Source organism: Zalophus californianus, chromosome 6, assembly GCF_009762305.2.
Source record: "Zalophus californianus isolate mZalCal1 chromosome 6, mZalCal1.pri.v2, whole genome shotgun sequence".
NCBI classification, from domain to species: domain Eukaryota; kingdom Metazoa; phylum Chordata; class Mammalia; order Carnivora; family Otariidae; genus Zalophus; species Zalophus californianus.
Window position 1 is genome coordinate 19,611,907 of NC_045600.1, and position 27,798 is coordinate 19,639,704.

General features: G+C 37.5%; 2 long non-coding RNA genes across 3 annotated transcripts in view; one reads left to right on the forward strand and one right to left on the reverse strand.

The window, feature by feature from the left end:
* LOC113910128 overlaps positions 1 to 20,813 on the reverse strand; it is a 31,655-nt gene extending 10,842 nt beyond the window's left edge. The window contains exon 1 of the long non-coding RNA XR_003515924.2: positions 20,720 to 20,813. This is a non-coding gene — a long non-coding RNA (uncharacterized LOC113910128). The remainder of the gene's footprint in view (positions 1 to 20,719) is intronic.
* A 105-nt stretch (positions 20,814 to 20,918) lies between these two features.
* LOC118357101 lies at positions 20,919 to 21,977 on the forward strand. 2 transcript variants are annotated; one of them, XR_004820155.1, is made up of 3 exons: positions 20,919 to 20,958; positions 21,252 to 21,401; positions 21,581 to 21,977. It is a non-coding gene; the product is annotated as an uncharacterized LOC118357101 (long non-coding RNA). The 2 variants fall into 2 exon arrangements; XR_004820154.1 differs by lacking the exon at positions 20,919 to 20,958 and adding an exon at positions 20,980 to 21,134.
* The last annotated feature ends 5,821 nt before the right edge of the window (positions 21,978 to 27,798 follow it).

Consider the following 27,798-nt stretch of genomic DNA (forward strand, 5'->3'; position numbering starts at 1 on the left):
TCGTGCTTTCTATCTCTCATTCTCTCTCTCAAATAAATAAATAAAATCTTTAAAAAAAAAAACAGTGTGCTTTAGCTTCCTTTTCCATAAATTTGAAATGAAAGTAAATTCCTCCCTTCAAGGAATCATGATCTTTTCAGCTATCTCATCAAAACCAATAGTCTCAATAAATGCGGCTCTTATCACCAGTGAGTATCTCTCCTTCTCAGGGTCTCTGAGCCCTGGGTAGTTGAAGAGCAACGAGGTTATCCTACCAGGACAAGCTGAAAAATAGGCAGAGCTCTCTTAAAGCAATTAGAAGGGCAGGAAAGAAAAATCTTTCTGATTTTTCATAAAGCACAGGCTGGGGTTGCTGCACAGTGACAAACTGTGATACTGACCTCTCAACTCTCCACCCAGGGAATAAAGACTTTACCATACCAAGACTGGCATTTAAAAAAATTGATAACAATAGCCGTAACTACGGGAACCCTTCACTACCCCCGTTTTGAATTAAAAGAAAAATCAAATCTCAGAGGGATTTGTTTTATCATCCCTAACAAAAGGTGCTGCTCAGAAAAAAAAAAAAAAAAAAGAAGTGACAGCTTGTAAATTATGAGACATCCATCTGATGCAGGCCTGTCAGTCACGCAGCCCCTCCATCAAGAAGAAAGACAAGTAATAACAATTCTGGGATCAGGAAGCAAACTCGAGAAATGGAAATTCAGACAGCCATTCCTGTGGTTCTTTTTTGCACTGGTCCTTTCAAAATCTACTTCATCACAAACACTGGAGAAAGGTAACAAATATTAGTGACAGTGTTTCCTATTCTCTGCAGTTCGGCAGGCAGAAATGAAGGAATTACAGTATTGTGGAAGATGCTGCTCTGGAATCATTTGCATTCCAAGTGGGAATGGAAAGTTAGGGGGAAGAATTATATCCCTTTCAGCATGTTTTCAAGCTAAATTTGGGAGACCGGAAAAATCTGAATAAATTATAAAGCCTACACCAACACCTTAGTGATTTTAACTGAACCCAATTTCTTTTAATTTCCCAAATGACTATTTGACATCTTGACTTTTGTGTGTTAACAACATTTAGTACTGTTCTTTTTAATTACTGAATTTCACTACATTAGAATTAGAACACAGATACTTTTTCGAAAGGAAAAGAAATAGACCAAAAGATTGAGCCCACACAGGAAATCTCAAAATGGGTAATTTACACACAGGAATTATAATCTTTTGAACTATTTTGACTTTAGGATAACTTCTCCTTCTCTCTCCTCCCCTACCCCACACATGCAAACACACAGACACATATATGCATATATATACACATATATATCTGAGACTTCATATGTATATATGTAGATATCTATGTGTGTATATACAGAGAGAGATGAAAATAGGAAATTGAAAGAATTTACATTCTTAATAGTCCAGAAATGTAGACAAAACCTTTACTCCCAATTTCCTGAATGTCTTTTTATTTTTAAGATTTTATTTATTTGGGAGAGAGAGAGAGAGAGAGAGAGCACATGAGCGGGGTTGAGGGGCGGAAGGAGAGAGAGAAGCAGACTCCCCGCTGAGCAGGGAGCCTGATGGGGCTTGATCCCGAGACCCCGGGATCACAACCTGAGCCAAAGGCAGATGCCTAGCCACCTGGGCCCTCCGGGTGCCCCATGAATGTCTTTAGATAGAAACTACTGTAACAGTCAAAGAAGAAAAAAGAGAAAAAGAAGAAATAAAGGAGGAGGAGGCAGAGGAAGAGGGACGAGGAGAAATAACGGGAGCCCGACATGACGGGAGGATCTGGAGTGAGACAGTGAGCAAGACAGACCCTGTGCTGTCACGGAGCGGACAGACTATCAGGTCTTTAAAAGGCATTCAAAATGATCTGCTTATTCAGTAAAAGTATGATCCAAGAGCCAAGGGCTATGGGGCCAATGGCCGGTGGATATGGGCAATTTCACATAGAAGATCTACAGACCAGGCCACAGATCCTTGTCACCCCTTCTCACGTCCCTTCTCTGCTTGCCTCCACGACGCTCAACTGCTCTGTGTCTTAATTTTAAAGCAGTTGTTGTAGGTGTGACCTGTGAACTCCCACGTGACAAAAAGGACTTGCTCGATGTATTAGGGTTCTACAGAGAAACAGAATCAACAAGACATATATAGATATGTAGATATGTAAGAGGAGTGTATCTGAGGACTTGGCTCACGCCGTTACGGAGGTTGAGAAGTCCCACAAACTGCCGTCTGCACACTGGAGAACAGGAAGGCTTGTGGTGCAGCTCTAGTCTGAGGCAAAGGGCCCAAGAATCGGAGGTCTGACAGCGTAAATCCTCATCTGAGTCTCAAAGCCCAAGAACCCGAAGTACCAGTGTCTGAAGGCAGAAGGTGAATGTTCCTGGCTCAAGCAGAGAGAGAGTGAATTTGCTCTTCTTCTTTTTGTTACATTTTTTGTTACATTTGGTCCCTTAACAGATTAGTTGATACCCACACTGGGGAAGGCCATCTGCTTTACTGGCTTCACCAATTCAAACGCTCATCTCTTCCTGAAACACCCTACAGACACACCCAGGAATAATGTTTTGCTAGCTATGTGGGCATCCCTTAACTCAGTCAAGTTGACACATAAAATTAACCATCCCCCCAGAAAACTGTACTGAGACACTTGGCCAGACTTTCAGCTAGATTCTGCCTGCACTAGGCTGTGACCCGAAAGGTGACTGAAGTCCCTTCAGTGCCACTACAGGTGGCTGAGTCTTTGAAAAAGCAAACACAGTACTGACAAACCATGAAACGTACCTTGTCCGAACGCACAGTGCCTAACCATTTTCCACACACTCCCCTTCCGTGACTTTACATTTTCCCCACAGCCTCCCAAGCCCCTTTTTGTTCCAGCTTTTTCACGTCTCTCTGGCCCTTTTTTGTTCCCTCTATGTTCTCCCAGCTCTAAAAACCTCAGTCACCTCTGCCTTAGTTGCCATTGGGCTCAGTTTATACTGGAGTCTCTCTCTCTCTCTCCTGCCACAGTCTGAATAAAATCTGTCTCACTGCCTTTAACAATTTTCAGTGCTATTTCTCTTTGCTATTTCAATAGGGCATGTTGGCTTCATAGGGAGCAGTGAATGAGTAAAGCTTGTAAAGAAGGTGGATGTTATTCCATTCATGGAGAATGGGAGAGAAGATGCTCACCTAAAGAGAGAGGCTGCCTGTTATCATGTGTGCACATTCACTCAGTATTCTCAGATCTTCTAATTTTTTCAAGAAAAATCAGAAATCAGAATTTTTTAAGTTCATTTGCCATACTTTTAAAATGATAAATTACCAAACACTGTACAAATTAGTAAGCACTGTACACACACACACACACACACACACACACACACACACACACACACACACAAATACCAACTTTCCTCACTTGCTGTGGCAGGGTGTGAATGAGAATGTGTATGTGTATATCTCTAAGCCCTCCTGGATTCTAAAGAGCCAGAATAAGAAAGTATTTTCTGTTATTTAATGTAAATTGCTAAGCTCACTCTTGCATCAACTGCTTGAGACAATACTGCAAGCAGAATAACACATATGAGATACCTGTTCTGTGAACTAATGGAGGGATTCTATCTCTAGAGCTGTCAATCACCTTTCAGTCCCTGCTAAACTCATTTGAGAAACAGTCCGTTTCTGAAGCATGGATTATTTGTCTGAATAAATGGGAATGTATGCTCAATGGATGCCATTTGGACTGTGGATAGTATCCTCAGTGATAGTGTCACCGTTAATGCTAGGTAACTACAGATTTTTAGTTACATTTGACAAAAACTAGAATGCTCTGTTTCCCTTGTGTTAAGCATTTTACATTGTGTTTCATCACCAAATAAAGGATAAAATCACCATAAGACAGGCACCTACATAAAACTACCAAAGCAAGATTTGTCTTGAATATTTTTATATCCCCTGCTGAAGTTGGTTTCTCCTTCCTGTAGCCCTTCCTCTAAAAAACTTTCCTTTCTTCTTTCTCTACTTGTTTTCCCTTTTATCTCCTTTGCTGTCTCCTTCCTTCCATTTCCTTGGGGGATTAGTAATTAACATAGCAATGTTTGTGAAAGACGGCTCTTCCATTTTATACCACGTTGTCATGATACATGGCGCCTCCAGGTAAGATGTTATTTTATTTTTTTTAAAGACTTTATTTACTTATTTGACAGAGAGAGACACAGCAAGAGAGGGAACACAAGCAGGGGGAGTGGGAGAGGGAGAAGCAGGCTCCCCACAGAGCAGGGAGCCCGATGTGGGACTCGATCCCAGGATCCCAGGATCATTACCTGAGCCAAAGGCAGACGCTTAATGACTGAGCCACCCAGGCACCCCTCCAGGTAAGATTTTAAAATGAAACAGAAAATTTGGGAAAAAACTACTCAATATTGGACATTGTGGTTGCCTACATGATGTGCATCCCACATGCCACCACTGGGTAATTTGAATGAATAAGCCCATCTTCCATAAACCCATTGATAGGAGAGTCTTAATTTTTTCAGTCAATCAGAATATTGGTTCTCAAGCATTTGAATCAGAGGGAAAACCTGAAATTTAGTAGAGTGGTAAAGGGGAAAATATCTGTAAAGAAGAAACAAGCTAAGGATTTGGTGGTGCTCATTCTTTGACCCTAAGAAAAAGCAAACATAGAGAAGAAGACAGAACTAAAGGAATTGTAGAGAAGTATAGATATAATCTTATATCATAAACTTCAGGAATAAACCCCTATCTGGAGTTTTACCATACTTTTTTAATCATGTGGGACAATATGTAGCTTCTTTATTTAAGCCAGTTGGAGTTGAGTTTGCTGAAATTTGCATATAAAAACACTTAATTGAGGGACACCTGTGTGGCTCAGTTGGTTAAGCATCTGCCTTCAGCTCAGGTCATGATCCCAGGGTCCTGGGATCGAGCCCCGCATTGGGCTCCCTGCTCAGTGGAGAGTCTGCTTCTCCCTCCGCTGGCCGCTCCCCCTGCTGTGCTCTCTATCTCTCTGTCAAGTAAATAAATAAAATCTTTAAAAAACAAAACAACAAAAATAAACTTTTAATTGATATACTCTTGATGAAAAGTCATTTGAAAAATTTTAAATGTCCCCTAGGCCTATAAAGTTGGTTTGACTGAATATATCGATTCTGTCACTTACTAGGCAAGTGGCTTTAAGTAAGTTACTTATAACCTCATTGTCTAAGATTTTCATCTGTAAAATGGTACTATAATATCCATTTTCCAGAACTGCTGGGATTATTTGATAAAATATGTGAAAAATGATTAGAAACTATATAAAATACTTGGTAAGTGATGATAGCAATAAGGAAAGAATTTGGGCTTGGTTGTCCATGAAAGCAAAATGGCAAACAGTGGCAATGGTCCTTCAGAAACTGGCCAATAGACAGGAGTGCTTGCAAAGTGACTACTAGTAATCCTGCCCCCTTAACAAAGGCATCTGGAATTTTATTCATTCAATAAATATTTGTTATGCATTTACTATGTGACCTACCACTCAAGATGTTAGAGATACAGTAGTGAACACACTGGGCAGCATTTTCTGTTTTCATGATATTTTCCTTCTGATGGAGGTAGTCAAACAAATAAAGTGCACATAACATGTATATAACATGTCAGATAGTGATGAATACTGTGGAGGAAAATCAAGCAGGGAAAAGAATGGGTAATTTGCAGGAAGAATCAGTTTTATCCTAATCAGGGAGGTGTTCATTGGCAATGGGAAATTTGCATAAAGTCTGAAGAAGGTGAGTGAGCTCTGAAAATATCTGGAGGAAGAACATCCAGACTGAAGGTACATTGTGTAGAAAGGATCTGGGGTGAGACTAAGCCAGTTGAGCTCAAGGAACTCAAGGAGGCAAGTGAGCAGTCGTGAGTGAAGGAAGGGATGAACAACAGGCCATGTGACCCTAAAGGTAATTGTCCCAGTAGTGACAGAGAGATAAACACAATGCTGACACCATTAAACATATGACTTGACTAACTTCCTTTGTTTTGATTCCCTTACCTAACATCTTTTTCTTCTTATTAAAATGTTTTAATATTTTCTACTATTTTGAAAAGTATCAAACAGGGGAGAAAAGGAGTTTCCTTCGCTACTAATCCCCAATCCCAGGAAAACTCTATCATTAACTCTTTCTTCACATGGTTGTCACCAGTATATTACTAAATGATATTCTTAAGCCATTACTGAATAATTTGACAATTTTAGAATATTAACCCTTGACCTATTGCTACACTAGATGAAGTTTAGTGTACTTTTTTCTGTTCCCACTTCATTTCCCCTCAAATAGACACCTTTCCTTTACACCTTTTATAATCATATTTTTAAATAAAAGTTTAAAAATACATCTTTATTTCTTCTTTCAATAATTAAAGACAGTATTTCTTGATTCTCCATTTGAAAAATGGGGGCTATGAGCAACTCTTATCCTTGTTTCCAAGCTCCCCACCACTCTCTGACACCTTCCATCTTCAAAATTATGTCATCTGTATTTTTTCTTTTATATTTTCAAAGCTGGTAACATTTACAGGCCCTTCTGTGACTATAATTAATTTTGAAATCAATAAACCTAACTTACTATATACATCTGATCTTGGCCAAAAGGCCGAGAAGTGATCATAACTTAACTATGTAAATATTCATCACTGATGATTACATTTTCTTTCATCTATGGATTTCTTCCATGTCTCCACTTCTCAGATCCTAATTGTCTTGCTTTACTCTTAAATAGCATATCTTTAGCTCCTTAATTTTTATTCCTTCCGCTTTCATTCCTGCCAGTGTCTCTTAGCCCTATCTTAAACAGATACTTGAGGCCTTCCCTTATTTCCTATCCTACGTTGGATCCACTGTTTTCCTAACCCAATCTTTCTCTGTCCCAACTAAACCTTCTTTTGCCTAAAGTGTATAATTAACTTCTTTTAATGATTTATATGAGAAGTAAATACACTGAGTACTTATGATTCTGAAAATGTCTTTATTGTGTCACACTGGGGTTTACAATTTTGCTTGATGCCATATTCCAAATGGAAAATACATTTTCCTCAAACTTTAGGTGTTTAAAACAATGGTGAGTGCCATGAATTGTTAAGATTGTTGAATCACAGACCTCTACCTCTGAAACAAATAATACATTGTATGTTAAAAGAAAAAAAAAAGAAGAAGAAGAAGAAGATAGCAGGAAGGGAAAAGTGAAGGGGGGGAAATCGGAGGAGGAGACGAACCATGAGAGACTATGGACTCTGAGAAACAAACTGAGGGTTCTAGAGGGGAGGGGGTGGGGGGATGGGTTAGCCTGGTGATGGGTATTAAAGAGGGCACATTCTGCTTGGAGCACTGGGTGTTACACACAAACAATGAATCATGGAACACTACATCAAAAACTAATGATGTAATGTATGGTGACTAACATAACATAATAAAATAAATAAATAAATAAATAAATAAATAAATAAATAAATAAATAAATAAATAAAACAATGGAGCAACTCTCAATTGCTAAGTCTGAAGCTAAGTGGACTCCTGTGCCTTTAGACATATTTCTTTTCTCAAAAGCTTATCTCATCTTTTCATTTGATTAGCTGGGTTCTGAAATAGTTCAGTGATATGTTTAAGTATGGAATCTTTTCATTCATTTTGTTGGAAATTCAAAAATCTGTTTCTACCTGAAGATAAAGTTCCTTTGCTCTTTTTTTTTTTTAAGTTTTATTTACGTATTTGACAGAGAGAGAGCACAAGTAGGCAAAGTGGCAGGCAGAGGGAGATGGAGAAGCAGGCTCCCCGCTGAGCAGAGTCTGATGCAGGGCTCAATCCCAGGACCCTGGGATCACGACCTGAGCCGAAGGCAGACACTTAACCAACTGAGCCACTGAGGCACCCCAAAGGTCCTTCTGCTCTTAAGAATTCATTCCATGATATCTTTCCTTGTATTCTTTGTTATGATTTTTTGATGTTCTTTTAAAGATTTATTTATCCATTTTAGAGAGAGAGGGAGAGAGGGCACGTGAGTGGGAGAGGAGCAGAGGGAGACAAACTTGGGCCAACTCTGGTGGGCTGAGCATGGAGCCTGATGTAAGGCTCAATCTCACAACCCTCAGCCAAAAACAAGACTTGGATGCTCAACTGACTGAGCCACCCAGATGCCCCTTGATGTTCTTTTAAAAAATGTTATAGTTGGTTATTAGACCCTAGATTTATCTTTTATATCGTATTTTCGGCTCATATTTTATGTCTCTTTTGTTTTTCTTTCTGAATTTTTTTTCATAACTTTTCCTTTAAACCTGTTAATTAAAAAAATTGTCAACTAAATTTTTTTTTAACTAAAATGCTGTCATAAGGTGGAGAACACATGCCCTGGAATCAGATTGCAAGGTCTAAATCCTGCTCTGCTACTTACTAGCGATGTGACAAGTTATTGAACCTCTCTGTATCTTGGTTTCCTAATTGGTAAACTAAAGATAGTAAGAGTTTCCACTTCGAAAGAGTTATAACAAGAACTGAAAAGTGAATTTATTAAAAGTTCTTGAGACAGTGATATGAACCTCTCCTCAAAAAATATCATCAATTATTATTATTATTGTTTAGTTGTTAACCAAATATTTATTAAGGCTTATTATATAAATCAGACATATTCTAAATATTTTGAATACATTAAGGAACAAAACATCAAAAGTCCCTGAGTTTGAGAAATTCACATTCAATTTTGGAAAGCTAGACAAAAAAAACATAATAAAGAAGTAAATTATGTATGTTGGAAGGACGCACTGCTATTAAAGAAACTAGAATGGAACAGGGGCATGAGGAATTGCAGGTGTCTATAGTGTATAGGGACAGGGGCACAATTTTACATGAGGCAGTCAGGGCAGGCCTTACATTCAAAGTCCTGTTTGAGTACTGACTTCAAGAAGGTTATAAGATGAAAAGTCAGAAGGTATGTTAGGACAAGGGGAACAGATTTGTTTTGTTCCAAGCAAATGTTGTCTTAATGTTCCCCCTTATTTAGCATGTATCTCATATATTTCATTTTGTAATGATATGTTACTCTTAATGATGGCAATAAAATACACTGGAATGGGTTTGGTGGATCTCCACTTTGTGCTTCCAGCATTTCCCTTGGCCTCATCTAGGAAAGTATGAGACTCATGAGAAGTGAATAGAGTTCTTAATTTGATATGAGGTTAAATTTTAACAATGGAGATAATAATTACCCATCTCTCCCTTTCCAATCCTTTCCAGATTCAAAGTGACTAACAGTGACCTTTTAAGGCCAGCATGCAGATGGTTTGCTGATGAAAGAGCTCTTGGACAAGGACTTAGGAATTGCTCCCTCCTTCGGCTGGAAGGCATGGGGGAAGGGCTTCATAATGCCCCTCCTGCCCCACTTGCTCTTTTATTTGAGACACACATGGCTAAGCAACTGACCTGACATCAGGACTAGCCCCAAGAATATCTACCCTTATATGTTACATTTTACTGGTCAACCAATCAAAATAAAGATGACATTTATTACTTCGTTAACTTTTCGTTTGTTATGGAAGTAATTTTGTAAAAGAAAGTAAGCTTTTTTTTAGTAAAACTATTCTAAAGACTACCATTACAATTACACAGTTTGTAATAACTATATAAACAGTAACAAAACAGTATTACTATAATAAAAATAGCATTTCTGTAAAACAATAATAACATATTTCAAAATATATATAATTGTAATTATTTAAAGAGCATCTTTCTATTCTGGTGTGCAGATTTAAACAGTAAATTCCATGGTCTCCTCACCTATAGGTGAATTGGTTGATTTTTATATTAGAACAAGGGTCAGCGAATTAATAAGGACAGCCTAATTTTTTGTGCAGTCTATGAGCTAAGAATTATTTTTACTTTTTTAAATGGTTGGAAACAAGAACAAAAGGATTCTATTTTGTACAATATGGAAAGCACATGAAATTTAAATTTCAGTGTTCATAAATAAAGTTTTATTGAAACACAGCCCTACTCATTGATTTATGTATTATTCATTTCCTACTGCAAAAGCAGAGTTGAGTAGTTGCAACAGAGATCATGTAGCCTGCAAAGTCCAAAATATTTACTATCTATCTGAGCCTTTATAGAAAAGTTTGCCAGCCCCTGCACTGGAGTTACCTGGCTTCCTGTAAGAATGATCTTTCGCTATAAATTAATAAATAACCATATCATCCCTGCAATATTGGTTAATTTAATTCTTCCCTATAACATAAACATGGGTGCTAAAATATAAAATTGCTGAGACTGCAAATATGAGGGCCAGAACCTGGTTCTTGGTAGATTCCCAAACTTAATGAATTCCATACAGTAGGGCTTCTCGGGATATTGTATGTTAGACATTTTCTGCATCATCTAATGATAGCTTTTATAGTATTTTTTCATTTGCCATTTTTCAGTTACATTATTTACAGAAATATTCCAAGGCTCATTATCTATTTGAAAATTCACAGCTCTGAATTTACTTCGAATGATAAGGCTGTTATATTACCAAGCTAGTGAACAGGTGTGTATATACCTACTGCAAGCTTGCTTAAGTACCATTATCCACGCACTATTTAAAATAAGAGTAGATCAACAATGTCTGCTAGGCATTTCATAGAGAAATGTTTTTATTTTCAAGAGTAGAGGTTAAAAAAAAAAAGAGAACGAACTGCTTTGTGTGATGGTCTTCAACATTTGGACCAGTGTGGGTTCAATACCATAAATATTCCATCTGTTTGATTGAGATCCCAATTAATTTATGCTTAGCTAATTAAAATTAAGTGTGAAGTTGTGCTGTTATTGAGTAGCTATGGTACCATTCAAACAATTGATTTAGATAATTAAGAAAAGCAAGTTTAGTTTAGGAACTAATGCTGAGGCCCAATGCACAGAGAAAAGCTGGAACAAGACTCACTTTAGGCATTCATTCTAACACAGGTTTAGTTGGGTTATATTGCATGGTTAAGAATAATTGCAGGGGAGGGCGCCTGGGTGGCTCAGTTGGTTAAGCGACTGCCTTCGGCTCAGGTCATGATCCTGGAGTCCCGGGATCGAGTCCCGCATCGGGCTCCCTGCTCAGCAGGGAGTCTGCTTCTCCCTCTGACCCTCTTCCCTCTCGTGCTCTCTATCTCTCATTCTCTCTCTCTCAAATAAATAAAAAAAATCTTAAAAAAAAAAAAAAAATTTAAAAAAAAAAAAAAAAAGAATAATTGCAGGGGATGGGGACCTGAGGATAGAATTTTCTAGTATATTCAGCTATAATGTGCAGGAAAAAAGAGATTAAGTTGACTTCAGTATTTCAGGCTGTTAGGGTTACATTGAATAATCTTCCCACTATAAATCTGAACATATGACTTACATAGGTAGCAGCTTTTTTTCAGTAATTGTAAGCTGCTCTTTACTTAGTATATATTATATATGAAAGTAGTTATAGACATGGGCTCTGACCCACATTACTTGGATTTGTTTCTAACCCTATCTCTTAATAGCTGTGTAGACTAGAGGCAAACGACTTAATCTCTCAGTAATTTCATTTCTTGTACACATTAATAGTTTGTGAGGATTAAATAAGACAGTGCAGGTAAAAAACCCAGAAAATTTGTAGCATGATCATTATCATTGCTTTACTTTTAATCTACACAACAACACTTCAGGGTAAGAATATCATCCATTTGGGGGAAGCACGTCAAGGTGAGAAAAGTGGGGGGAGCTATGGTAATGTGGTTTGTAAGAGACACATTAAAGATTCAAAGACAAGATTGTCTGATGATAAAACTCCCTTTTGTTCTTCCTATTTCAGCGCATTGACTCCTTTGTAGATTCATCCATTTATGTAAGTAATGTCTGCAGCCCACATATCAAAGATTTACAGTACCTAACTAGTTTTCCAACAACCCTCAACATTTGATTCATTTAAATTCTGATTTTCATAGCTTACCTGATAAATTATAAATGTTATTAGGGAGTTTTGGAGTTTAAACCCATTTTTTTTTTAATTTGCAAAGGAATGAGGTATGGAATTGTACATAGACGGAGTTATTTTTGGTGAGAGTAGCTTTTAACACTCCTCAAATTACATGTACTGCAAGCCAAAAAAATAAAATCATCCATATATCTCTCTGTTAGAGAAAGGAACAAAAAGAACATTAGGATAAGTTTTTAAGAACATCTTAACTGAGGACTTACTTGGAATTCAAGAAGCAACTAAAAAGCATTTGAATGCATTTTAAGAGATAATTGCTACCAAATAATTTATGGGTGCAGAGCAATACCCAAGGAGAAAATACCACTAGTTATAACCTAGTAAATTAAAACCAAACAGTCTACACGCCTGGTATCGTGTTTAAGATTAATTGGATCATAGCAGAAAGTGCACATTATGAAGATCAAATACTAGGGGGAAAGTCATAAAGTTTGAAAACATATCAGGGTATCTTTATCTCTGCAGATGCCTTTTATTTAATTTCAATGTAAACAGATGTTAATGACATTGTAAGATCTAGAGAGAACTAGAGAGAGAGAGAGAGAGAGAGAGAGAATTTCCCTGAAGATAAAGGAGAAAAACAAGTAACAGAAAATCTTGTAACTTATATTCACAAAGAGCATACTTTCTGAAACTAAAATTTGTTTATTTTCTTTGTATTAAGACTAAAACACTCATTCCAAACTCGAAGGACAAAGGCATGGGATGGTGGAGGGGGGAGGGGAAGATGAACAGGGAGAAGTGGTTTGGATTATTGCATCTATTTATTAGCTAACAGTATTACATTTAGTTCTCTAAGGAGTACAATTTTCTTTGAATCATGCTTATAGAATAAAACAACATTGCCTTAATGAGGTTTTGCCGTAAAATAATGATTTAAAGAATGAATGAAAAAGTACTACTTAACTCTTGTTTAGGACTCAAATATTTTCTCCTTTATTTTTCCACTTGGAGCTCCCTTTACTTTAATAACACTGAATTACTGAGAAGTCTGTCATATTCCAGATAATAAGCTCTGTCAGAGTAGGAACCATACACACATCTTAGGATGTCCTTAATTTTTCAATAATTATTTGAGGAATACAAAACTCTAAGAAGGTGTAAGAACGTCAACAATCCACTTAGGTAGGGTTGTTCAACCCTGGTGCTATGGGCATTTTCGACTGGGTAACTTTTTGACCTGAGGGCTGTCCTGTGTTTCATAGGATGTTTAGCAGTATCCCAAAGCTCTACCTACTTGATGCCAATATCACCCTCTTCCAGTCACAAAATAAAAAATGTCTCTGGATATTGCTAAATGTCCTGGGGGGTGGCGAGGAGCAGTGAGGAAGGGGGCAGGTAAAATCATCCCCAGTTGAGAGCTTCTGACTTAAAGAATTAACATTTTAGTACATATATATTTAACATATATATAATATTATATATATCTGTATATAATATTATATATGCACACATATATATATATTTACACAAGAATGAGTTGTATGTTCCACTATTCCTGTTGCTGCCATGTATTTCCTCCATCTCTCTCTGTCTCCCTCCCTCTCTCTATATATAGACAGATATAGATAGATACAAGATCTCTCTCATTCTCTCTCTCTGACACACACACACAAAGACACACACACAATCCTACCAGAGTAGAATATGAATTCAATATGCCTGGCAGTTTGAGTTAGATAACACTTTTTCCTCAGCCAGGAAGCATCCATTGATATACAAAAATTATATAGATAAGTGGACCCTCTGGAAAGAACTCGTACTTTATATACACACTTAGTATAAGCCTGTTTGATAAACTTATGTGGATGCAGTTGGGTGAAGAAGAAATCACAAGTAGGCAGGGGAGAGGAAGCAATCCGCAAATTAGACAGTAGCACCTGATGCTCTGAGGAAACTACTTGAACCCACCCATGACCCAGAGACCCTGAAGACTTTCACGTATCTCTAGAGAAAGGGAAGAGTACAGGCACTAAAAGGCCTTTAATTCTTGGGAACCCAAGATGTTTATTGGGTGGAATTCCAACCAAAGACCATAATACAGAGAAGGGAAAGCTATTTATCAACAGAAGACAATTAAGACCTTGTTTTTTTTTTCTTTTTTTTATTATGTTATGTTAATCACCATACATTACATCATTAGTTTTTGATGTAGTGTTCCATGATTCATTGTCTGCATATAACACCCAGTGCTCAATGCAGTACGTGCCGTCTTTAATACCCATAACCAGGCTAACCCATCCCCCCACCCCCCTCCCCTCTAGAACCCTCAGTTTGTTTCTGAGTCCATCGTCTCTCATGGTTCGTCTCCCCCTCCCAATTTCCCCCCCTTCACTTTTCCCTTCCTACTATCTTCTTCTTTTTTTTTTTTAACATATAATGTATTATTTGTTTCAGAGGTACAGAGAGGAATAGGAAGCACCATCTGGTGGCTGTGGGTATACTGACTGGCTCACAAGGGGCAAAAAGGAAGGAAAAGCCCTGATGGTGCAGTGAAGTGACAGTGGTGAACGAAAAGTGGCAAAAGTCATCAAGGGCTGGTCTGGGATCAAGAAAAAGGGAGAGAAGGCCATGAGTGTGAAGGCAGCAGGAACAGCAGGAAGTTGAGATAGTACAGACAGTCCACAGGGGCTGAAATGAATCTGAAATCTCACAAAAGATTTCAGTATTGGGACCTGCAACCTGAAGGAGAGCAATGACGCGGGTGTAGGTAAAAGCCCAAGGTGTTAAACAGCACAACTTTGATACCCCCCAAAGTTCTTCCAGGGGTACTGCAAGGAGAAAGAAAATTTGAATAGAAGGTGGAAGGAGATTAATTCCCTACAGTTATACAACTGAGGTTGCCAAAGAGTAGAATTTGCTCCCATTCCACTTAGAATTTATCCCAATGACGCAAAGTTTGTTAAATATTAGGTAATATGACAATGCACTTAATGGTAGTAATACATTAAAAAAGAAAATTATGTCATTTCAATAACTATAGAGACTTGTTCTATGATTTAACACTCATTTATGATTAAAACAACAAAACTCTTATAAATAATTTTTTGAAGGCAAATGACTTACACCAATAAAAAGTATACAATGAAACTCTATAGCAAATATCCTACTTAGAGATGGAATATTAGAAGTGTTGCATTAAGAGTAATCCACAAAACAAGGATTCACTCTTCAAACCTTAGTGTTACTCAAAATCTTACTGAAGTTAAAAATATGTGACAAGAAAAGAAAGACCAATAAGAATAATAAATGGAACTAGAGGGTATTATGCTAAGCAAAATAAGTCAATCAGAGAAAGACAATTATCATATGATCTCACTGGTATGAGGAATCTGAGAAACAAGGCAGAGGATCATAGGGGAAGAGAGGAAAAAATGAAACAAGACAAAACCAGAGAGGAGACAAACCATAAAAGACTAAATCTTTGGAAACAAACTGAGGGTTACTGGAAGGGAAGGGGGTGGGAGGGATGGGGTAGCTGGGTGATAGACATTGGGGAGGGTATGTACCAGGGTGAGTGCTATGAATTGTGTAAAACTGATGAATCACAGACCTGTACCCCTGAAACAAATAACACATTATATATTATTAATAAAAAATAAATTTAAAAAAGGTACCATCAGGTTAAAAAAATAAAGGTTAAAATTGGAAAGGAAAAAAAATCCATTAATTTTTTGATATTTTCTTGTTTTTATTTAGATTAATATAGGATGGGAACTGAAACTTTTCATAGGTATGAAGAGTTTAGGTTCTTTTAATGTGGTTCAGCCAAGTAAGAGTTTACTGCCAAGTTCTAAACTAGATGCTGAATGGATAAAGTAAAAAATATAAACAAGTACTGTCCTCTAAGATTCCATATGGTGTGAGGGTTAAGAGTTTCAGGGATTAAGATCTAGAGTCAGAAGGAGTTCCCAATCTCAGTTTTGTCCCCTTAATCACTGTGATCATGGATCAAGTTAAATAACTTCTTTAAGTCTCAGTTTCCTTAGGTTAAAATGGGCATGAGGATGATGCATGAACATATCGTTGTCAAATTGATCGTTTAAATTACTAACATTAATTCAAATCTTCAACCCTTCCTGTATTTTTATAATTTTCTTTTGTAATTATTATATTATTTCCATCACAAATTTTAGAGCCAGTGAACAATTTCATTTTCATTTCATTAGGTAAATGTAAGTTAAAATGGCAATGAAATACCACTACACATCTGTTAGAACAGCCAAAATCCAGAACACTGAAAACACCAAATAATGGTAAGGCTTTGAGTAAGCAGAACGTTCATTCATTGCTGGGGTGGGGGACACAAAATGGTACAGCCAATTTGGAAGACAGTTTGATGGTTTCTTATAGAACTAAACATACTCTTAAAAAAAAAAAAGATGTATTTATTTGAGAGAGAGAGTACATGAGAGAGGGGAGGGTCAGAGGGAGAAGCAGGCTCCTCACCGAGCAGGGAGCCCGATGCGGGACTCAATCCCAGGACCCCAGGATCATGACCTGAGCTGAAGGCAGTTGCTTAACCAACTGAGCCACCCAGGCGCCCTAGAACTAAACATACTCTTAACATACACTCCAGCAATCATGCCTCTTGGTATTTATCCGGAGGAGTTGAAAACTTATGTCCACACAAAACCTCCACATGCATATTTATAACAGGTTTATTCATAACTCTCAAAACCTGGAAACAACCAAGATATGCTTCAGTCAATGAAATTCTGGTAAATCAAGAAAATGAAATATTAGTCAGTACTAAAAATAAGTGAGCTATCAAACCATGGAAAGACATGGAAGAAACTTAAGTACATATTACCAAGTGAAAGAAGCCAATCTGACAATGATTCCAATTATATGATTCCAACTACATGGCATTCTGGAAAAGGCGAAATTGAGGAGATAAAAAAAAAAAAATCAGTGGTTGTCAGTGGTTGTGGAAGAAAGTAAGAGATGAATAGGTGGATCACAGAAGATATTTAAGTCAGTGAAATTACTCTGTATGATATCATAACAATGGATATATGGCATTATACATTTGTGCAAAGCCACAAAATGTACAACACCAAGAGTGAATCCTAATGTGAACTATGGCATTTGGGTGATAATGATGTGTTGATGTGGGTTCATCAGTTATAACAAATGTACCACTCTGGTGTTGTATACTGAGAAAAGGGGAGGCTGTGTTTGTGTGGGGGCAGGAAGTATATAGGAAATTTCCATACCTTCCTATTAAATTTGCTATGAATCTAAAACTACTCTAGAAAAAATAAAGTCTTAAAAAAATGCTGTGGGAGACAGCAAACCATAATCAACCCTGAAGAGCTTGAAATGGCCATGTCAGCAGGCAGTGGGGTGTCCAGGACCCAGATAGAGGCCATTTTCACTAAAATACTAATTGCAATAGAACACTCAGTGTGAATCTAGTTGCTTATTATTCAGTGGCACTAGTAAATCAAATTATCCAATGACAGCTGTGAAAAATTGTATTTTTCCTTTATAAAAAAGTTCACAGAAAAATGTGAACAGTTGGCAAATTTAAAAAAAAAATAATTGCAAATCAAATTGTAGCAGATTTTGTGATTTTGACCTTTCCTTCCCTAACTCCCCTGCCACCTTAAACTGGGAAAACATGAATAATACTTATAGAAAATCCTGACAAGACCACATTAAGGAAAGTGATTTCCTTCCCTTCTAGTACCCTCAAAAAAACACTTATTTTGATAGCACAATCAATGAAATACCAGTTTTTCCAGCTAGTCAATTTCCCTTATACATGTTTCATTCCAAAACCAAATGTTTGGTATGATTTTGCTTTAGAAGGTTATTTTCACCATCTTTTATTTCTAAGCACCATTGCTATGAAAAGAAAATAGATCATAAATGACTACCTCTGAGTCTATGAGTTAATGTACTTCTGTGTTATAAAGGGTGTTGCCAAGTGTTTCTTTTACCATTGTTACATTCTATAGGGAACTTAAGTGAATCACTTATGAGAAAGACAAACACAATTTGGCTATTTGGCATTAAATTTAATTTTAGAGAATTAAACAGTTATTCATTTAAAAACATTTTATTTTTTAGAGAGAGAGAGGGCATGTGCTCACAAGTTGGGGGGAGGGCAGGGCTAGAGGGGCAGAGGGAGAGAGAGAATCTTAAGTGGGCTCCATGCCCAGGGTGGGGTCCTATGTGGGGCTCAATCTCATGACCCTGAGATCATGACCTGAGCTTAAACCAAAAGTTGGACGCTTAACAGACTGAGCCACCCAGGATACCCTCATTTAAACATTTCAAATGAGAGCATACCGTGTTCCAGAGACAGTACCAAAAGCACAAAGAAAAATAAATTTAAAAAAAAATGGATCCTACCCTTTAGGAAAACACAACAGAATAATAGAGAGATTAATGTAACTCATTCCAGCCCATATGGCAATATGCAATGTGTTTATTAATGCAATGTGTACAAGATCAGGTAGAAGACATGAATTTAGCTACGAGAGGTGAATGGGGAATTGAAAGGGTAGACACTGGTCAAGATAAAATGGAGGTGGGGTAAATTATACAGAGAAGAATGAGCCATGCAGTAACTTGGAAACCTGAGAAAGCTCAATGCTACAAGCTCTTTGGCCTTGCTGGAGAGCAATTTATAAAATGATTATGCTATGATCTGAATGTCTGTGTTTCCCCAAAATTCATGTTGAAATCCTAACTCCTAAAGGTGATTTGTCGATGGGCCTTTGGGAAATGCTATCCAGAGGGTAGAAGACTCATGAATGGAATTAGTGCCTTATGAAAGAGGTTATGGAGAGATCAGTAGCCCCTTCCATCATGCAAAGACAGAGTGAGCAGGTGCTGGCTATGAACCAGAAAGAGGGCCATCACCCAATCATGCTGGCACACTATTCTTGGGCTTCTAGTCTCCAGCATTGTGAAAAATAAATTCCTGTTGTATATGAGCCATCCAATCTAATGCATTTTGTTATAGCTTCCTCAGCGGACTAAGACAGGTATTGGCAGATGAAGCCAGCTCACTTCTACTAATACTCCAAGTCTCAAAATGAACACATTTTCCCCAGAAACACTGAACTCTTTTGTTCCCCATATATTGTCCTCCCAGATCACCTTTAATCATAATAGAATTATTATAGCTTCTCTAATTGTCCTAGATAGGATGTAAGTCCCATGAGGGCAGGGGCTATTCTGTCTTGCTCACTAATGATTCCCAGTATGTCCACAATGCCACAGTGTCTGATAGGAGTTCAATAATATTTCTCAAATGCATCAATAGAAAACAGAATGAACAGATCTTGTAGTAATGAAATCAGAAAGAGTTATACATAGAAGTTTACTGAAGGTGATGGAGGAGTGGCTAAGGATTTGATTAAAATATATGCTCAGATTTGCTTTCTGAACATATCATTATTAAGGGGCTCCATAATGGGAAGGAGGTGATAGTGAGAAGGTTAAACAAGAGTTAGGGAATTAGTTCACACACTAGAAAAACTCAAACAGTATAAGGTAATAACAGGTCAACATTGATACATAAAAGCAAAACAATGGGTCTTTGTGTAGCAATTCTGAGCTCCAAGTGGGAGTAAAGGTATCTGCTAGTGTATTCTCAGGGGCTACAGAAGTGCCTGAAACATAGAGGACACTTGCTAAAAATATTGTCAGGTGAACAAATGAAAACAATAGCTGACATGTATCAAGATTTTACTCTATTTCTTACCTGTTTTTATCCTTATCATTTTCTATTTCTACCCACAGTCCCAAGGAAACTTAAGCAAAAAAGGAAAAATTACATGCACTAATTTCCCCCACGAGGTAAGACTGGAGATAGGATTTAAAACCAGAGATGTCAGACTCCCAAACCGGATCTCTATCCTACTGATTCAAGTACAGATGTCTGCCATATTTTTATTTTCATCTCTTTATTTAAACTTTATCATTACTTATGCCTGGATAGACTTAAGCATTATTCAGTGTATTAGGGTTCTCCACCGGAGAACCAAGAGGGTACCCAGAGAGATATGTAAGAGGAAATTTATTATAGAAATTGGATTATACAGTTATGGAGGCTGTGAAGTCCTAAGACCAGCTGTCTGCACGCTGGAGAAACAAGAAAGCCAGCGGTGTGGTTCCAGTCTGAGCGTGAAGGCCAGGGAACCAGGGGAGCTAATGATGCAAATCCAATCTGAAGCAGCAAGAACCAGGAGCACCGATGTTCAAGGGCAGAAGATGCATGTACTAGCTCAAGCCCAGAGATTAAATGTGTTCTTCCTCTGCCTTTTTGTTCTATTCAGGATGGGATCACGTCTACCAGCACAGGTAAGGTGAATCTTCTGATTTAAATGTTAATCTCTTCCAGACACACCGTCACGGACACCCCCAGAAATAGTATGTCACCAGCTATCTGGGCATCCTTGGGCCCAGTCAAGTTTTACAACACATAAAATTAACATCACAACCCCTTATATTTTTGCAGGCACTTTCTAATTTACCATACATTGCCTACTCTTCTGCTGTATAACACATCATCACAAAAATGTGTGGCTTAAAACAATACCATTTATTTTATTCATTAATCTGCAATTTGGGCAGGCTTTGGTAAGGAAAGCTCCTCTCAGCTCCACTGGCATCAGCTGTAATGCTGAGATTATCAGAAGCCTTACTCACTCACATGTCTGGGGGGCAGTGAGTCCCTACCTGGGACAGTCAGCTGGAACAACTACATACGGTCTCTCTGGGTGGCCTGGGCTTCTTCATGGCATGGGGGCTGGCTTCCCAGGGTAAACATCTGGAGACACAGAAAGAACTGGGAGGGAAAGAGGGACAGAAACTCTACCACCTTCTATGACCAGCCTCAGAGGTCACACAGTGACTCTCTTGCCACATTCTATATTCTATTCATTATAATGAGTCATTAAAACCAGCCAATGCTTAAGGTAGGTATTAGACTCCATCGTTTGATTGAGAAGTTGCAAAGTTTTAGAAAGGCATGCAGGATATTACTGTGGATACTTTTGAAAAATACAAGCTGCCTACCAATGGCAGTACAATTGGGAAGTTCCTTTAGAAAGTAGAAAGGATCATTTATATTTATGGAAAAGAGCATTTCTTTGTAAGTAATGAGAATATCGGTAATGTATGTTTATTACTCACTTACTCAGAACTAGTACTCACTTCATCCTTATCCCAAACCTGTAAAGTAGATCTAATCATCATCTCCATTTCTCAGTTGCAGAAATGAAGGCACAGATAAGTGCAGTAACTTGCCAAGTGTTACACAGCATGTCCAACAATGGAATCGGCAGTCAAGCCCAGAAGATCCACTTCCGCTCTTAGATACTACACTTCACTGACTTTCTAAGAAGAGTCATGGAGAAAAGTAGGTTTTTCTGACTCTACAGACTGTCTCGCCAGTTTGATCTTCTTTCCTCACACATTCTTGCCCTCACACATTCTAGATTAAATAAAGCTCGTTTGAGTCTACTGACAATGTGTTCACTTAAAATATCTACAAAGAGAAACCCCATTAAGCAGCTGAATTTCATTTTATTTTGGCAGATACGACCATTCCTCAGGAAGCATTAGCAGCAAAAATACTTGCAGTTCATCACACTCAAATTAAGAACAAATAAAAGATGTGCAGGAAGAGGACAAGACGCAGTTGAAATATTTTCCTAAAACAAAATTATTCTATTACTGTTGATTTCAATTATTCTCTTTGTAACTTGACTACAACCTATATGAAATATGCTAAGGGAACAGTCAGAGGATATTTGATTGAGATAAAATTGAAATGGCCTCAGAATTTCTTCTTGAAGACTGCTCATGAAGGCGTCAAATATTTAGTCAAATCTTCAGAGTTAATTTTGTGTGGCCTCAGTGCAACATTTGCCAAACACAAACACTTTAAAAAAATTCTAGCCCTATGGGACTATCTCTTATCAAAGCATCAAAGAGACACATTATTAAGACTATTAAAATCTGGATAATTGGCATCACTGAAAATGCTAACTTCCTAGTTTTTCAGCACTGTGATCATCATCATCATTATCATCATAAAATTCATTCAGTGACTGGCTTTTTGCATCTGACACTTATATAAAATACAGATGAACAGTCCTTGACTTCTAAATTCTAATCCACAAATTACACAACAGATATTGTTATCTGTAGAAATTTTGAAAAGATTCATGACATTTATGTGCATGCAGGTTTTTGAAAATTGGTCTTTTTCCCCCTGACTTTTGTGTACAGGAACTGACAAGAAAAAAACAAGTTTTTATCATACTGTTAGTACACAGTCTGATTACTTTATGTGCAGTACATAATATGTCCAGTGAGAATTCATCATCTGTGATTTGCTCTTTTAATACTGATGTTAAATATATTGTTTTAATTTGACACAAAATTGTTATGTTAAATGGGTTAACATAGTTTAACATATGTTGGTTGTATTTCAAGATGATTTGGCCCCGGGCGCCTGGGTGGCTCAGATGGTTAAGCGTCTGCCTTCGGCTCAGGTCATGATCCCAGGGTCCTGGGATCGAGTCCCGCATCGGGCTCCCTGCTCCTTGGGAGCCTGCTTCTCCTGTCTGTCTCTCATGAATAAATAAATAAAATCTTTAAAAAAAAAAAAGATGATTTGGCCCCCTTTAAAATGTCAGACTGTGGAGTCATTTTTAGAATATTCCAGTAATTCACTCAGACAACCTGGGTTGTAAGTGAGTTGAATAATCAGAAACAGCTGGATAAACTATTCTGCCATAAGAAGATATAGGGCGCCTGGGTGGCTCAGTTGGTTAAGCGACTACCTTCGGCTCAGGTCATGATCTTGGAGTCCTGGGATCGAGTCCCGCATTGGGCTCCCCGCTCAGCGGGGAGTCTGCTTCTCCCTCTGACCCTCTTTCCTCTCGTGCTCTCCATCTCTCATTCTCTCTCTCTCAAATAAATAAATAAAATCTTTAAAAAAAAGATATAATCATAAAAGAGAGAGGTTTATAGATGCAAGTTCATAAAATTTTAGAATAATAAAGTACCACAAAGACTATATAACTAAACTGATATATTTTATAAAGGAGGAAAATATACTGAAGAAAATGACTTTTACAAAGTCACACCTCTAGTTAGTGTGTATTCAGTCTGGAATCCATGTCCCTGCTTTCCTATCCAAAGCATCTTCCACTCTGCCTTGCCATCTGGATGAATATATATATACAAATATATATGTATATATATATGGAAAAACCAAAACACATGATCCTTTTAGTATTACTTTACTTGCTCTGAGGAGAAACAAACAGCAAAACACATATACTGTTTCTATGAGATATTAACTCTATGAAAAAAAAAATCAAAAAGAATCTGACAAATTAACTACAAAACTGTAGTTAGTCCAAGCAGCAGAGTCAGGCCTTTAAAAACCCTGGTTTTGTTTTTTGGTTTTTTGTACAGTATAGGCTTTGATGCTTAAAAGTTGCAGTGTGCTGAATGGTGGCCACCCAAAGACAACACTTAATGCCAGGAATTTTTAAACGTTGCCTTATTTAGAACAAGAATCTTTGCAGGTGTGACTGAATAAAAATATCTGAGATGAAGTGATTACTCTGGAATATCTGGGTGGACCCTAAAGACCATCGCAAATATCATAAGAGAGAGACTGAGGGACATCAGACACAGAGGAGAAAGTATTATGAAGATAGAGTTTGGGAGGCTTGTGGCCACAAGCCCAGTGTATTAGTCAGAATTCTGCAGAGAAACAAAACCAAAAGATGTGTATATACAGAGAAGGAGATTTATTTTAAGGAATTGGCTCATGTGACTGTGGAGAGCTGGTGAATCCAAAATCTCATAGGGGAGGTTGGCAGGCTGGAGACTCAGAAAAGAGTTGCAGTTTGAGTCCAAAGTGAGTCAGGCTGGAGGACCAGAAAGAACCTTTATTGCAGATAAAGTCTGAAGTCAGAATTTCCTCTTCCTTGGAAGACATTCTATTTCAGCCTTCAATTTAATTGGATGAGGCCCATTCACATTATGGAGCACAGTCTGCTTTAAAAGTCCATCGATTTAAATGTAAATCACATCCCAAAACACCCTCACTGAAACATCCAGAATAACATTTGATCAAATCTGGGCACCATGGCTCAGCCAAGTTGACATACAAAATTAACTCATTACTCTCAGGAGCCACTAGAAGCTAAAAGAAGCAAGGGACTGATTCTCTCCTAGAGCACCTGGGAGGAGCAGGACCCTGCTCTATTTTGGATTTGACCTCCAGACTGAAAAAGTAAAGTTCTTTTGTTTTTAAGCCACCAAATTTGTGGCAATTTGTGATGGCAGCCTCAGGAAACAAATATAGATGTGTGCTTGATTTTTTATCTATGTGTGTGTTTTCTTTTTCCTAAACCAGGCATATTTTATTTTTTAGGATTTTATTTATTTGAGAGTGAGAGAGAGAGGGAGAGAGCACGAGTCAGAGGAGGAAGCAGACTCCCAGCCGAGCAGGGAGCCGGACTCAGGGCTTGATCCCAGGACCTTGGGATCATGACCTGAGCCAAAGGCAGACGCTTAATGGACTAAGCAACCAGGTGCCCAAACCAGGCATATTTTAAAAATCAAAATCCCCTATATAAATCTCTACGTATGTGATCTAAAATACCCCGGGGTACTCAGTATTTCAGTCCCCATAAATTTCTGCCCCATTACATTAACCACTGCTATTTTATAAGGACTTTTAATTGTAGTAAGTAGGAGTCAAAGTGCCTTTGTGTAAAAATGAGTGAAAATACACATCCTAAAGAAAATGGGCGCCTGGGTGGCTCAGCTGGTTAAGCTACTGCCTTGGGCTCAGGTCATGATCCTGGAGTTCCGGGATCGAGTCCCGCATCAGGCTCCCTGCTCAGCAAGGAGTCTGCTTCTCCCTCTGACCCTCCCCTGCTCTCATGTGCTCTCTCTCTCTCAAATAAATAAATAAAAAATCTTAAAAAAAAAACTTAAAAAAAAAGAAAGTGTTCTTAACTATCAAAACTTACGTAAAGCAAAGCATATGAGAAAGTTTATTTTAGCTTAAAATTAACTGTCTAACATCCCAAATACAAATATGACTACTTTAGAATGAAATAACAAAAGTGAACTCTTCAGTTTGATCCAGGTAGATCAGAGTCTAATCTCCTATTTGCTTGCTTTGGTCAAGTATTTCCCCCTTTCTGACCCACAGTTTTCTCAATACCTATTTTATTTTTTTAAATACTTTATTTATTCATTTGAGACACAGAGATACAGAGAGAGAGCATGAGCAGGGGGAGAGACAGAGGGAGAGGGAGAAACAGGCTCCCCGCTGAGCCAGGAGCCTGATGTGGGGCTCGATTCCAGTACCCTGGGATCATGACCTGAGCTGAAGGCAGACACTTAACCATCTGAGCCACCCAAGCGCCCCTCAATACCTATTTTAAAGTCATTATAAGGATTAAACGTGGAAAATAGCACGATTGCATAAACGGAAGTTGATTCCAATTAAAATCCATAGCTGGAAAGTTACATATCACACACACACACACACACACACACACACACACACACACACACACACACACACACAACATTCATATATTGGTTTACTGCTTAGAATAGTGCCTCAAGTAAGTGCTATTTGTACATTTGTCAAATATATAAGCAACTTCTTTTAAAATATAACACTTAAAGAAAAAATACAATAAAATGCATTGGGAATAAATTCTATAAGATGCAAAGTAACAATTTAAATAGTTGTAAAACTTTATTCATAGTAACCACAGAACAACTAAATATATTAAGAGATAGATATCCTTAAGAATTTGAAAATATAATATGATAATGGTGTTCCCTCCTGCCAGAATAATCTATAATCCAATTCTAGTCTAAATTCCTGTGGGAATTCCTCTGGAACCTATAAAGCTAATTCTAAAATTTAGATTGAACAGCAAAATTTCAAGAATAGCAAAGGTAATCTGGGAGAGAGAGAAGAACAATCTGGGAGAACTTTCCTTCCAGATAACAAAGTATGTTATAAATCTATAGTAAGTAGAGAAATCAGAACCATCATGCATTGCTGGTGGGTATGTAAAATGGTATAGTCACTTTGGAAACACAGTTTGGTAGTTCTTCAAAAAGTTAAACAGAATTACCATATGAGTCATGAATTCAATTCCTACATACATATCCAAGAGAAGCACACAGACAAAAACCTGTAAAGGAATGCTCATCACAACATTATTCATAACAGGCAAAAAGCAAAACAACTCAAATACTTACCAATGGATGAACGGTAAATAAAAGGCAGCATATCCGAATAATTATTATTCAAAAATAAAACAAATGAGGTACTGCTGCACGCTAAAACATGGGTCAACTTTGAATACATTATCCTAAGTGAAAGAAGCCTATCATAAAAGACCACATATTTTATGATTCCATTTATATGAAATGCACGGAAGAGGGAAATTTATAGAGAAACCAAGTATATTAGTGATTTCTTAACCAAGGAGGAAGAGATGGTCATGGGTAGGAAGAGCTGGGGAGTGAGTGCTAAAGTGTAGGGCATTTCTTTTAGGGTAATATGTTCCAAATTAGATCATGGTGATGACTGCACAATCCTGTGAATACTAAAAATCACTGGACTTTATACTTAAAATGAATGCATTGTACAGTAGGCAAATTATATCTCAACAACTAATCAATAGTATCTGCACAGAGATAAACTAAAAACAAAAAACACAACCAAGGGCTTAGAAACAAAAACACTCATAGAACCAAACATAATATATTATAGCACTGAATTTTTAAATCAGTGGCAAGAGTAGAGAATTACCAGAAAATGATTTGGGCATAATATGTTATTCATACGGAAAACATATGAAATTGGATTTTTACCTTACACTCAACAAAATAACTCATTCCAGAAGGAATTCAATAGTAAATGTTATAGACAAAAACTGAAAGCATTTTGTATGTGGAAACTGTTACACACACTTTAAAAGAGAATTTGGGATTGTCTAGCACATTTGAAGATATGCATAACCTATGTCCCAGCAATTCCACCTCCAGATGTATTCCCTAGAGAAACTCTTATACATGAATAGCACGAATATACATTGACAAAAGTATGCATGCCACTATTATTTGTAATAATGCGAAACAGAAAATCCTCAGCTTGGCACTGGAGCACTGCATGGTAACATGGGTGAGTAGCTCCAACGTAATATTGAAATAAAAGAGACAGTCTTAGAATAACACATCAAGTGTAATTCTGACCTATAAAGGCTGAAAATATACAAACTAAATGATATAATATTTAAGATATGCAGAAATGCGCAATGGCAGTAAAGTCATGAGATTAAGGTCAGATACTTGACACCTTGAAGTTCCTTGTAAAGCTATACTGTAAGCTTTATATGTGGATTTTTGCTTTATTATTTTTTAAAATTATCTTTAAAAGAATGGTAGTTTATAATCTATTTCAATATATAATTACTACGAAAACAGTTTCTGGTATAGATTTCAGTTGGATGGTGAGGAGGTGAGGTAAATTTTTTAGAAGTTATTTTTGGAGGGGTGCCTGGGTGGCTCAGTCAGTTAAGTGTCTGCCTTCTGCTCAGGTCATGATCTCAGGGTCCTGGGATCAAGCATTTCGGGCACTCTGCTCAGTGGTCCATCTACCTCTGCCCCTCCTCCCTGCTAGGGATCTCTCTCTCAATTAAATAAATAAAATCTTAAAAAAGAAAAGAAATTATTTTTGGAAAATCAGG